General features: G+C 41.6%; 1 protein-coding gene across 17 annotated transcripts in view; it reads left to right on the forward strand.

Moving 5' to 3' along the window:
* DAB1 (DAB adaptor protein 1) overlaps positions 1-14,850 on the forward strand; it is a 4,845,894-nt gene that overhangs the window by 3,758,762 nt on the left and 1,072,282 nt on the right. The window contains exon 1 of one of the 17 annotated variants that reach the window (XM_069642089.1): positions 310-503. The exons of 15 other annotated variants lie outside the window; for them this stretch is intronic. The gene's annotated coding sequence lies outside the window, so the exon portion shown is untranslated. Of the gene's footprint in view, positions 1-309; positions 504-561; positions 706-14,850 lie in introns of those variants that run through there. One more of the 17 variants, XM_069642092.1, reaches the window with a different exon arrangement.

Consider the following 14,850-nt stretch of genomic DNA (forward strand, 5'->3'; position numbering starts at 1 on the left):
TGGGGGAATACCTCTAGTTTCAGTTGACCTTTCGGGGAACTCTGGGGGTGTCTGCACTTTGGTGTCCTGGGAAAGGCTGCCAGGCAATGACAGCCAAAGGTTAGTTTTGGGGCACACGCGTGCCGATATTGGTGACACGCGGAGTTTATGAATGGTCTCCGCACCCAGCCCCCACCCGAGCTGAGGGACGACCTGCCAGGAATGCCCAGCAGCACAAAGGGCTTTAAATCCTGGCAGATTGCAGCCTCTTGGGAGAGGAGGAAGTGGGGGGGTGGGGTGTGGGGGCGGGTCGCTGCTAGCTCCACCCCTCCTCCCATTTCAAACCCTGGCCTAGGAGAGCGAAAGTACAGCGCTGAGTGAAAGGGCGAAGGCATGCTGTCACGGAGGCGGCTCAGCTGCTCGGCAGCGGGGGAGCGCATACCACGCTGCAGCGCCTCTAAGCCATGGACACTTTGAGGCAAGGATGGGGACGCTTTTTGGTTGTTATTTTTGGGCATTTGAAGGTTAGTGCCGTTTCTATGCTTCTCATTTTTTTGCCGTCGCTGTGCCGTTGTCATTCCATTCACCGTTTGAACACCATCCTGGACACATCACCCATTCCATCCGTGAGACGTGCCCTCATCGTTATGCAGCAGCAGCACCGCGGAAATGCGAAGACGCCGGCGCCCGCCAGAAGCGCGCGGGCCACGTCTCTGCACGGCCAAGGTGGGAGAGTGAGGGGCATTTTTCTCGCAGATTGCGCCGGGTTTCTGCGGGGGAGCTGCTTGTGCGCGGTTGCTGTGTGCGAGCCGGTTGGGGATTTCCCCCAGTCATGAGGAAAGGAAGCAGGCTCCTTACCGTGGCTGCCATGCCCCCCCCCACCCTGCCTCCCATCATACACAGCCACCTTCCACTGGGTTTCCGCATGAGCGAATTGCTTCCATTCGCATGGCTATTATGCAGCGGTTTGTCAAGAAAACAAAATCACTGTGTTACACGGCACTTTGAGCCTGGCAAACTTCGAGGGGAGAAGAGGTGCGAAAGGCGCGTTAAAATAAAAAATCCAGTTTTGGAATAACAGCTCCCGGGGGGGGGGGCGGCGAGCGCGACCACAGGTGCGAATGGTAGCCAAACGGTGCGAATTTAGATTGACTTGTGTGACAAGGAACTGGTAAGAGACCCCACGCCCGGGTCTGCGCATTCAGGCGAATGTGTGTGCTGCCATGTGCCGTGCAGTTTAATTCGGGTTCCTGCCATGACTGCCTGATCTGAATTCATCCGGAGGCTGCAGGGTCATTAGCATGGCCAGCGCATCGGAGGCAGTGCCTGAGCTCGCTTGTAGTACAGTGAGCTCTTTCTGTTGTCGATGCACCCGCTGCTTTGCGCTGTTGGCATTACGAGGTGGCCGAACCGCGCTGTTATCTTCTCCTGTGGGTCCCTGCCTGCCAGTTGGCATACATGTATAGCTGCTTGATATGCGAGTGGCACTATGAAGACGGTGGATGCTCTGTCGATTGTACCGGAGACCTCCGCAAAGTCCACACAAAATGCTTTGTGAAATAGGGGGGGGGGGGGCAGAGCCGAGAATGAGTGTGAATATGGCATGAGCTCAGGGATGTGCCTGTGATTTAGGTCGTTCACGTGACTCCTTCAGGATCGCATGACTGCTCCTGTCATGCTCGCACACACTCGCCCTCGTGTGCCGAATGTAAATATAGAGGATTGCACCCACCTACTGCCAGTGCATATGATGCTGCCTGCAACCGGTGGAAATGAAGTCTGAGAAGGGCGGAACGCAGCTAAGACGCACATAGCAGGAGGTCTGAGAAGGGTGGAACACAGCTAACACGCACATAGCAGGAAGTCTTTGAAGGGCGGAACGCAGCTAGCACGCACATAGCAGGAAGTCTGAGAAGGGTGGAACGCAGCTAACACGCACATAGCAGTAAGTCTTAGAAGGGCGGAACGCAGCTAACACGCACATATTTGGAAGTCTTAAAAGGGCGGAATGCATCTAACATGCACATAGCAGGAAGTCTTAGAAGGGAGGAACGCAGCTAACACGCACATATCTGGAAGTCTTAAAAGGGCGGCACGCAGCTAACATGCACATAGCAGGAAGTCTTAGGTGGAACACACCTAACACTCACATAGCAGGAAGTCTGTGAACGATAGAACAGCATTAACAAAAATATGTCAGGAAGTCTGAAAACCGTAGAACACGGCTATCAAGAATACATCAGGACGTCTTAGACGGGTAGAACACCACTAACAAGAATATATTAGGAAATCTGAGAGGGATAGAACACAGCCAACATGCATTTATATCAGGAAGTCTTAGAAGGGTAGAATACGACTAACAACAATATATTAGGGAATCTGAGAGGGGTAGAACACAACTAACATGCACTTATATCAGGAGGTCTGAGAAGGCTAGAACACTGCTAACTAGAATAAACCAGGAAGTCTAGAAAGGGTAGAACACAGCCAACACACACATATCAGGAAGTCTTAGAAGGGTAGAACACCACTAACAAGAATAAATCAGCAAGTCTGAAAACTGTAGAACATGGCTAACAAGATTAAATCAGGAAGTCTGAGAAGTGTAGAACACAGCAACACACATTTATCTGGAAGTCTTAGAAGGGTAGAACGCTACTAACAAGAATATATTAGGAGGTCTGAGAGGGGTAGAACACAGCTAACATGCATCTATATCAGGAGGTCTGAGTAGGGTAGAATATCGCTAATAAGAATATATCAGGAGGCCTGAGAAGCATAGAGCACTGCTAACAAGAATATATCAGGAAGTCGGAGAAGGGTAGAACACAGCTAACAAGAATATATCTTGATGTCGTAGACCACCACTAACAAGAATATATCAGGACGTCTGAGAAGGGTAGAACACCGCTAACAATAATATTTCAGGACATCTCAGAAGGGTAGAAAATGACTAACACGATTATATCAGGAGGTCTGAGAAGCGTAGAACACAGCTAACAAGAATATATCAGCAAATCTGAGACGGGTAGAACACAGCTAACACACATATATCAGGAAGTCTGAGAAAGGTAGAACATGGCTTAAAAGATTATATCAGGAGGTCTGAGAAGCGTAGAACACAGCTAACAAGAATATATCAAGACGTCTGAGAAGGGTAGAACACCGCTAACAATAATATATCAGGACATCTCAGAAGGGTAGAAAATGGCTAACAAGATTATATCAGGAGGTGTGAGAAGCGTAGAACACAGCTAACAAGAATATATCAGCAAATCTGAGACGGGTAGAACACAGCTAACACATATATCAGGAAGTGTGAGAAAGGTAGAACATGGCTTAAAAGATTATATCAGGAGGTCTGAGAAGCGTAGAACACAGCTAACAAGAATATATCAGCAAGTCTGAGAAGGGTAGAACACAACTAACACACAATTATATATGGAAGTCTGGGAAGGGTAGAACACGGCTAACAAGAATATATCTGGAAGTCTGAGAAGGGTACAACACAGCTAACAAGAATATATCAGGAAGTCTAAGAAGGATAGAAAATCACTAACAAGAATATATCAGGAAGTCTGACAAGGGTAGAACATGGTTGACAAGAATATATCACAAAGTCTGAAGAAGGTAGAACACGGCTAACACACATATATCTGGAAGTCTGAGAAGGGTAGAATACTGATAACATTAATATATAGGGAAGATTGAGGAGATTACAATGCTGCTTTTTTTTATTTTTAAAAAGCCTAGAGTACCGCTAACAAGAATATATCAGGACGTCGGATACGGGTAAAACATAGCTCACATGCATATATCAGGAAGTCTGAGAAGGGTAGAACACAGCTAACAAGAATATATTTGGACGTCTGAAAAGCATAGAACACTGCTTACAAGAAAATATCAGGACCTCTGAGAAGGGTACAACACCGCTAACAAGAATATATCAGGAAGTATGAGAAGGGTAGAACATTGCTAAAACGAATATATCAGGTAAGTCTTAGAAGGGAGGAAAACCACTAACAAGAATATATTAGTAAGTTTGAGAAGGGTAGAACACAGCTAACTCACCTATATCAAGAAGTCTGAGAAAGTAGAACATGGCTAACAAGAATATATCACAAAGTCTGAAGAAGGTAGAACACAGCTAACACACATATATCAAGTAGTCTGAGAAGGGTGGAATACTGTTTACATTAATATATAAGGAAGACTTAAGAGATTACAATTCCGCTCATTTTTTTATTTAAATTTTATTTTTTAAAGTGCATATCTAACTCAAGAGCAGCTGAGCATTGAACTGCGTGTTGGATAGCCAGCATTTGGGCTGCCATCTTTTAACAGTAGTCCAGTACTGTGAGGTTTGTGTGTCCATTGGAATTAGTCCTTGGCCAGGTGTTGCTGATAGAGCCATGTTTTGAGAACATAAAACATATGTACAGAAGTGTGTGAAGGGCATAACACTGCTAAAAAGACTGTGTCAGGACATCTGAGAAGTGTATAGTACCACTACCACACATATATAATGAAGAGTGAGACTGCACTGTCTAGACACATGGGGCCTAGTTCACAGAAGGGTTTTATAGTAGCAAAATTCAATTGGAAAACGCTCTGTGAAACAGGGCCATGGTATGCATCGGTATGGGAGAGGTATAGAACTACTTCTAAACAATTTAAAGAAAGTCTAAGAAGGGTTGATTCCCTCCCTTGAACAAGAAGTAAGGAAGCATGAGAAGGGTGCAGGACTAGCTTCAAACAATATATATACTAGCTGGGCTGACATTGCCTGTGTCCTGATCGAGTGGTGTCTTATGTGCCTTGGAGGATGTTGCTCTTGTCGTTAAATATTGCTTCAGTTTGCTCTGGTCTCTCATGTGTCCTGTAGGATATTGCACTTGTCTTCATGTCAGAAAGTCTTGCTTCAGTTTGCTCTGGCATTTCATTTGCCCTGGAGAATGCTGCTCTTGTCCACTTGTCGGCAAGTTTTGCTTCAGTTTGCTCTGGTGTCTTATGTGCCCTGGAGGATGTTGCTCTTGTCTTCATTTCAGCAAGTCTTGCTTCAGTTTGATCTGGTGTCTTATGTGCCCTGGAGAATGTTGCTCTTGTCCTCTTGTCAGCAAGTCTTGCTTCAGTTTGCTCTGGCATCTCATTTGCCCTGGAGAAAGTTGCTCTTGTCCTCTGGTTGGCAAATCATGCTGCTGTTTGTTGTTGTGTTTCAAAAGCTCTTGATATTGATTTTCGCTTTGCATCAGATGGAACTTTTAAAAGTAATGTTCGTTTTTTTGTGTGGCATGTTTCAGTCACCCAATGGCTTCAGCACATTTGAGAAAATGTCCAAGAAAGATTCATTGATTGTGCTCTCTTCTCGAGAATGAACTTAAGCAAAATGCAACCTTGCCATTTCCCATATTTGGACTGGCGTGATCAAAAATAAATGTTTTTTTAAATTCCTTTTAAAAATACTTTAATGAACACTTTTGTACTGTATACACTAGTAATACATTTCAAAGGAATAACCAACACATTGACCATTTTGCTTCAGACACTTTTCAAAATATTGCCTACTTCTAGCACCTACTGTAGTGAATCAGGGTGAGCATCAGTAAATGATGGTGTGTACAGAGGGAATTTTGTTCAAACAAACATAGAATACAATCTTGCCCCAGACAAAAGAGTAATCCATGCTAAATTTGGTAGCAGTGGGTTCAACGGTTTGAATTTTTATAGCCGGACAAACATACACACATACATACATTCCACTTCATAAATAAAGTTAAAAGTATGGGAATGAGACAGTATAATGTCAAAAAAACATGCAAAGAACTTTTAAAAGTGAACAGTGCTACCTCAATTAAATGGGCAGTTTGTTGTTTTTAAGAAAAGAAACAACAAAAGATACATTTGGAATGATACATTTATTTGGCTTTCTCCATACCATTTTGTCTGTTAGCTTTCCAGGTCACATGGGTCTCTTCCTCAGGCAGCATGATGCTTTCATAGCTACATGGGTCTCTTACTCGGGTAGCAGGTTTCTATCAAAGCCACATTGGTCTGTTCCTTGGGCAGCAGGTTTCTTTCAAGGCCACATGTGTCTCTTCCTCAGGCGGCAGGTTTCTTTCAAGGCCACATATCTTCTCCTTAGGCGGCAGGTCGAATTCTACACATGTCTCTTTCTCGACAGCGGGGTTCTTTCAAAGCCACATGGGTCTCTTCCTTGGGCAGCAGGTTTCTTTCAAAGTCACACAGGTCTCTTCCTCAGACAACAGGTTGTTTTTGTATCCACATGTGTTTCTTCCTCAGGCAGCATGTTGTTTTTATGACCACATGGGTCCCATCCTCAGGCTGTGTCCTGTCTGAGGATGCAACCCATGTGGTCTTGAAACCTGCATACACAAAAATCTAATTAGCCTAATGAAGGTATCATCCCTGCTGGATCCTGTGTTGTTTTTGTAAATCTTTTTTCTTACAAATGTACAATTGCACTGTCCCCTTTTCTAACACAGTATTCAAACGCCTCTCCCTTAAAATTAAAAACATGTGAGAACACGAGATGGGAACAGTACTATCACATACCAATCCACAAGTACAACCAAAAAGAAGCTTTTATTTTTTTTATTTCTGTTGTACTCGTTGTATATTCAAAATCCTTAATTTCATATTATGTTAATGTATTGCTGAATCACTGAGAATGTATGATTTTGTTTGGGTACTTGTACAGAATTTGCTTCTGATATCTGATATCCTCATTGGATTTTAACAGTTGGATGAGGCCAGCTCTTCCTTTCATAGAATTCTGGTCATAGCATGAATATTAGAAAAAATGGCTATAGTTCAAACAAGTCTATGGAGGGAAGACTTTGGTGTTTGGAAAAAGCATGGTGCGGCTCACTTAATACAACTAGTGCATTGAGCCTCAAGTTTCCCCACCTTCTGCTTGATGTTGTTCTTCAATAGAGTTCCTTCTTCTCCAAGATTGATACATAACATTCACCTTTGAATATGTCAGTGTGATAACTTAATTAGTGCATATTGGAGACTCAATCTCCAATTTGGTCTGCTCTTTACCCTAGTTAGAAGAACAGACAGTCTAAGAAATAACTCTGATGTGGATATTATCAGTTTTATAATGAAGTAGCATTGGCAGTTTATTACAATTTTGAGACGATGACTTGTCTACCCACACAGGAGGATCAGTTGAACCTGAGGACATAGAAGAACAAATAAACCGCTGACCTAAGGAGGCAGAATAGGTGCTTTGGATACATATGATGATATACAATTGCATAGGATATCTTTTTAAACAGATTTTTGCCCTAAGCTCAGAGAGTTAATGATAGCACAATTGGATAGCCTAGGTATGGCAATTAATCCAGAATAAGGGTGTCCATCTCATCTTCAGCCTAAAAAGAGAAACGGAGATGGACAATCCTGTTTTGGATTAATTGCATTATTTTAATGGAGGCAGCAGGTAAAACCAAGAAAATAGCCTTCTTATCTGTAATTCCTGGGGACCTTTTAAGGCTGTCATTGCAGCTCAGTGTTTGCAGGGGAAACGTTGAAGAAAAGTTTTCAGTTTACTTACTTGGGAGTACCATACCTTTTTGATTTCAAGTATGTGGTGAAGAAGAGATATTGTCAGATCCATCACGAAGCTATGCCGAAAGACAGTGTCAAAAGACTGGGAAATAGAAAGGATGGTAATGGAAGTAAAGTGGAGAAATCACAGATAATATATAAGAGTTCAGTGACAAAAACACACACTGTTTGTCACGGGCTGGAATATTTTAAGAGCAGTGAATCACCTTTGTACTTTTAGTACAAATTAATTAGAAATTAAAAAAATAGATAAGTCACTGAAAAAGAATCTTTAATTTTATTTAGTTGTTAAAAAACTATATATCTTTACACATTTAAATACAATTCTAACACATGGGACAATTATATACTCTGTGTATATTCAACAGATTTCATTATTGATACCAGACAAATGTACCGCATCGATAACCGTGACCTTTGGACAGTCCACCTAATAGACAAATAATTGTGTAGCAATTTGGAACAAACATTCCCACCCACAAATCTAATAAAAATGTCAACACATGTTTCAGTTTCGGCCACACTAGATTAGATTTATAGAACTATCTCCACTAAAGATTTACTTCATCAGGATGAGCACTTTCAAAGGAGCCAGTGAAGGAATTCACCCATGTGGTTCATAAACTTCTACTTACTATTTCAGGGACATTCCATATCGATCTACAACTAATAACAAACACCCATAAGAGATATATTATTTTTTATTTAATGTGATATAGTTTTGTATAAAGACAACTTTACACATTCAATCAAACATAAAACTTCCTACAAAAGTATATAATTCCTTACATCACAATTAATAACCATTATTTCAATCAGTCCATCGGTAGTCTAATCAAAAGCAATTCATTATCTTAAAATCAAATTCATATGTATTAAAAATAAGAACATAACATGTATCCAAACCAAAACACATGGCACCTTCTAAAAACATGTTTTGCAAACTCTAGGTATATAGCACCCTAAGAGAATTTAAATTCAAATAGCCTCAACATAACTCACAGCAGGCCAGGCTCTTAGTTATAATCAGTCTCTACACTTCCTAAGGAATATCCTATCCCAGAGTTGTTGTTTGTGTTCTATTACCTTAGTTGGAAATGAATCCAGTATCATTCCTTTTCCTCCATGTTACTAGGCACTTCCTCTTACTACTGGTCCCCCGTTCTTTTTTGTGCAATGGACCAGATTCTGAAAAGTGCTATGTGTAATTTTGGGTTAAGTGTATTGATGCAATAATACCAGAATTCATCAGTTCCCATGAACTCTGGGTTATGCCCAAATTTCCCAAGTTAATTATTGTAGCAGTCAGTAAGCTGCAAGCATAAAGTTAATACATGTCTTGCTGTTTAAGGGTTAGAGGGATACCTTGCACATCCCGGGAGTACGGATCCTCGTAGTTGGGTGACCAGCGCAGGAAGGTGCTTTATGCGCATTAATAAGATAAAACTTCTCAATGCTGCAGATGGACAGAGGTTTAGGTACAGTTGGCTCCTTTTGAAAGTATAGAGGACAAAAGTCGCAAACATATAATTCTTTAAGGTTAGCAAGTGTATGTAGTTATTCTGCCAATCCCACATGATGTACTCAGGTGCGGGCCATTATGCCAGGTACTCTTCCCCAGGGTATCTCCCAGAGTTTGTCCATGTATTATTTCCAGGTCCCAACACCTAAAAAATGCTCGCCAACATTCACCCTCAGAATCTTCCAATACATTAGACATCACACTGTGCGAAAACAGACATTATTAGCCGTGCCACCTCCCCCTTTGATATGACAATTTAGATCTCCAGCCAGAAAAATAATATGTGACTTGGTATCACTTTTCATTTGGCCTAATAATGGCCTAATAATTCATGGAGCGCATCCTGGATTAATTCAAGATGGTTGGCCCCAGGAGGGTTATATACATTAACTAAAAGCATTTCTTCCCAAGTCTGCTTTATCATTATAGTAACTTCAATTGCACTAATAAACTCCTCATAGATGGTCAGTATCTTCCTGCTAGGAACAGAGTTTTAACCCCAACTAGGAGACCACAGTAAGGCCGACCACGGGGACCTTTCTTGGCCGGCAAATGGTACAATGAATATCCGTCCAAGAATATTGGGGCCAGGAGCCAAGTCTCTTGGAGTAGAAAAAATGTTTGATTATCAATGAGTGAAAGGGATCCATTTGTAGTCAACAGATGGTTAAACCATGCTTATTCCAACTCAGCAAAGTACAAATTCAGGGTTTCTGAAGAAACATCAGAAGAGAGTCTGCCAACCATTTCAATGTGTTTTGAATATCACTTAACTGTACCCTTTTTCCAATTGGCAGGTCTGGTTTCGTGGGATGTTTATTATTCGTTGACTTTGAGTTGTTGGAAATAAGTAGTTCCTCATCCTCCTTATTCACGTCCACTCCCAGACCCACGTGTGTTAGATTAGACTTGTGTGAACGAATCAGCTGGATCGTAGCCTAAATGGCACAATGCAGCACTGAAACATTAGGGTTACATAGCCTAAGAGGTTCAACAAATGTAAAGTCCTCAGATCGTATCACACGCAATTGTGGAATAAGATGTAATTTAGCCAACACCTGCTGTCTTGACAGCCATTTGTTATTACATTTTCTATTCATATTTTTAATGATACAAATTTTGTGATTGATAAGATCCCGCCCCTCAAGATCCTCTCTATCCAGGGGGAGGAGGGTTTCTGAGCCTTTTTTTCATCTCTTCTTTGGGGGGTTGAATAATTATTTGTTTCCTCCTCTGAGTAACTTGGAGAAGTTGAATCTTGATCATTACTGCTAACATATGAAACCTCATTAGCTTTTTCAGGAAGAATCCAACTAGTCAAAGTGCCTGCCTGATTACTTAGGTGTTTCTTGTTTCTATGAGCTCTTTTCCTTGCTTTTTTAGATTTCATTGGCTGTGGATCCATTGCAGGAAGTGGTGAGGCTATAATCACTGGTAACTTCTTATTTGCCACTTGCCTGGCGATACGCTGCTGCTTCCTTGAGTAGAAAGCTGCTGAGTCACCCGGCGGCTAGGCGTCCCCTTCTTCAGTTGCAGGAGGGACCTCCCCTTCAAGGGTTAAACCTTGGGCTTTCTCCTCCAACTGACGGGATTCATGTGGGATTTTGGGTCAGGCAGTCCCAGATGCAGAACAGAATTAACATGTATACTCCCACATAGTTTCAACTGAATTTTAAGAGCTAACTGCATTGTTCCCATTGAGGCTTGGAGATCCATTATCAGAGTTGAATTGATACGAGACTGCTCAGTAGTCCCGCATTCATCCGATGGTACCGACCCCTCTAAATCAATAGAAAGGTTTAGTGATACTGAGAGGCGAACCCTCCCAGATGCTGATGAGGGACTAGACGAAGGATTTAGTTGAGTGTCTTCAGGCAAAACAGCCAAAGTATTTTTACTGTATCCTTGCCTCTACCCCTTTTCCAAGGTAGCTACCATGCTGTCATTAGCATGGAGGACCTGGGCTTCAATTAGCGGTCCTCCTTCATTTACCGTCATGAAGTCTCTTGCAGTAGAAGCCATAGATTTTTGAATAGACAGGCATAAGTCTAATAGAGAATTGTTATCAATGTCGTCATAATTAGACACATCGAGTAATTGACTTCCATTGATACTTAGGGTATGATTGTTTCCAGCAGATTCATAGTCTAGATTTTTAGTTTTGGGAGCCACTTTTTGAAAAAGTGCAGGACTGTTTCCCTTGGCAACCTTATCTGCCATGGGAGTGGTCATGGTGTTCTTCATCTTAGATGCAGTGGTTTCTTAATTGACGTTGCCCTTCCTCAAATTATAGCGAGACTTGATTACTTTAGATTTTGTCATATCCAAAGAAAAGCGCTGCTAAATATAATGAAGGCAGGTCCAGTAATAACAAGGGCAGACAGTCAGCTGGAACAGATAGTCACTTGGGTAGCCCGTTAATTGGGGGTGCGGAATGATTACAGCCCGGGCTCAAAGAGAGTAACTCAACAGTCTCCCAATAGCTGATCGCTTAACAGTGCATTTAGGCACTTACCGCAAGCCTTGACCCCGGAGCATCATCCAATCCCTGCAACCAATAAGGAGTCTCTGCACTCCTGCAGGTAGATATTGGGTAGACTGGCTTGTCTTCCAGCCTCCAGCCTAATCAGAAGCTAACAGTGACTTATAAATGCCCTTCACTCTTCTAAGGTTTAATAAGCTTATTAAAAATATATCATGAACATCTCCTCGGCTGAAACAGTCGGAGACAAGTTCAACAGTATACAGTTTCCTATGAATACCGAATAGAGGGTGTGTTCATCAAGTGCGACATGGAATTATCATATACACAACTGAAAATATATTTATATTTTTCCCGTTCAGAGGCTTCAGGGTTCAGGGGTTCAGGGGATCGGGGGATACATAGTTGCAGGAGACTGCCTTTCTGACAGTAACTCTGCCTTGCTGAAAGTCACTCCCCCGCCCTATTTACCCTCTTATCCACTGCCGAGCGTTGTCTCTTGGCCCTGCTTCCTGAGCACAGTATGGGGCCGAGACTGAGACCTCGGAGCAAGAGAGTGTCGGTCTCCACACCTCTATTCACCTCTCTTCGGCGCGTCCACCAGCTTTAGTTTTCTGTGGCTACTCTTCTGCTTCGGGGTAAAAGACGCAGATCCTGCTGTTCGGCTCGGTAAAACTATGCAGAAGAAAGTACCATACGCGTACTCGCGCAACCTCGTCACACCGTCAAGCCGCACTGACTCGTCTAGTCTCACAATCACAGCCACAATGCTTCCGACAGTCACTAGCCACTGCATATATATATGTATTTTCTTACGCATGGACGCCATACCTTGGTGCACATCTTGTTATTCAAGAGGCATGGTCACTCTTTTTTCATGGTAATGTCTCAGCTGATTCACCCTACTACAAAATAGAAAGAATTTCTATTTAGATCTTCATCTATTCTACGTAGAGTGTCTCGCTATAATAGAGTTTAGAAATACAAATTATATAGATGTTCAAATTACTATGAAACCCAGCTCAAAAAGTACCTGCGTTGTGTATTCTCCATTGTGGCATCTAGTCCAAAAATCTGTATGTCATGGTCATGTGAATTAATGGTGCCCCCTTCATGGTTTCTCATAAACAAAATAAAGTATTATAAATACTATTAATGGCTATGATTTTGATAATCCGCACCCATTCTCACAACTCCAATTAGACGCACTCCACTTGGTGTGTGAGATCCCTGACGCCAACAATGAGACGCGGCTGTGAGCCACATCATGGTTTGTTGCAATTTTTGTGTGCCATTGTATTGCGGCACAGTGTGATCCAGAAAGAATAGACCCACACCAATCCAATAAAAATAACCACTTAAATTGGCCATCTTTTGTTTGGCTAAAAGGGCATAGAACATATATATATATATATATATATATATATATATATATATATATATATATATATATATATATATATATATATATATAGATTCCTATCAAAACCAGCAGAGAGCATATAATATCACTGGTGTGAACTAGTTAAAGACATCACATCCTGGAATTTACACAAATCAAACTCAGTTTTGTCTGTTTATGGGCCATCCCAACACTCAACTCATGGCTAACAAGGGCAACACAGGTACCCTCATCCAATGTAATGAAGGTTTTTGATCACTGTGTGCAAAATTACATCCTTATCTCATAATACAGTAAAAATCACATAAAGCTCCTACTCAGACCATTGCTACAGCAATAATTAGGTTAGAATAATGGCCACTGAGCATGTCTAAAAAAACAAAACAATCAGTTATTATTTTTATTATTTTAAACTTTGTGTGTACATATAACATAAACACACATAGAGGTTTTTCTTAAATGGAGCACACATTAATTAGACACATTAATCCAGTATATGATGCAAAACTCTAATCCCCACATCAAACCTGATCTACTTTACATGTCTCACAATTGTTGCAAATTTGGTGTGAGCCCACCTGTCCCAATCTAATGGTTATAGTCAATCATGTGCATCAAGTTCATTATATCAAAGAACTGAGCATAGTCATTCACCATCATGCTCTGCTCGTAATCGTACTACTAGGGTGTACCCAAATTACTTATAGCAATAGTTCATTCCACTCTATACATATGTTGAGATCATTCTTAATGGTGTCTAAATGATGGATCCATTTTGTTCATTATGTGTGAGCAGGTGGTCAATACCTCCACCTCTATGGTTAGGTGTGATCTGTTGTATAACCAACCAAGTTAGGTCTTTATCTGTATGGCGTGACCTCTGAAAGTGGTCAGTGAGCGGTTTTTCGCTACTTTATGCCACATACATGGTCATTGCTCTGAGATGAATGTTTGGTTGGTCTTTTAGTCTTGCCAACATACAATAGGTTGGAAGGACATTTGATGACATAGATCACATTACATCTATTACAGTTCATGAAGCCAGTTAGTGTCCACTTCAAAACATTGTGTTCAAATTCTTTAATGTTATTAGTGAATGGGCATAATACACAGTTTCCACACATATAGTCACCCTAAACAGGTGCCATGCACTACAATGTATTTGTGGTTGGACTGGTCAATGGTCTATAGGTATGTGCCAGCCTTTGATGCAAGTTTGCACTTTGTTTGAATGCCAATACAAGTTTCTTGATAAGCAAGTCTGGTTGTTTGATCAAATGCCAGTTCTTATATATGCGCTTTCTGACCACCGTGATGCACTTTTCTGTGCCTGTTTTACGATCTTTCTGGGGTACCCATCATCTCTAAGTCATTCATGTAAATCATTAGCATGTTTTTGAAAATCTGCTTTTGCAGTGCAGTTTCATCGTACTTGAACAAATTGGCCATATGGCAGATTTGCATTTTGACTGGTAATGTGAAAACTATCTTAATGCAGATGGCTGTTTCTGTCCATAAGTATACAGTATGGTTCAGAGATCAGTTTGTCATGTCTTTTGATAATTAATAAATGTAAGAAGTCTATCCCAATCTGGAAAAAAAACAATGGTCTGTAAGGTGAATTCTCAAGAATCACCTTTTCTACCACAATTTAACTTAATTGTAAAGATTCTTGAAGTGGTCATTCCACTTTTTTTTCAGGATATTGCCATGCAACATAACATTTTATTTTATGCTACCAGTGGCAACCAACTTCCCAATTTTCTGTGTTCCGCCCCCTTGCCATCCCTCTGCACAATCCACGCCGATGCACTGTGTGCTGAATCACGCAAGGCGATCGATGGCTCGCAGAGACGTGCCAAGCCTGTG

Source organism: Ambystoma mexicanum, chromosome 1q (genome assembly GCF_040938575.1).
Source record: "Ambystoma mexicanum isolate Mex_15411 chromosome 1q, UKY_AmexF1_1, whole genome shotgun sequence".
NCBI lineage: Eukaryota > Metazoa > Chordata > Amphibia > Caudata > Ambystomatidae > Ambystoma > Ambystoma mexicanum.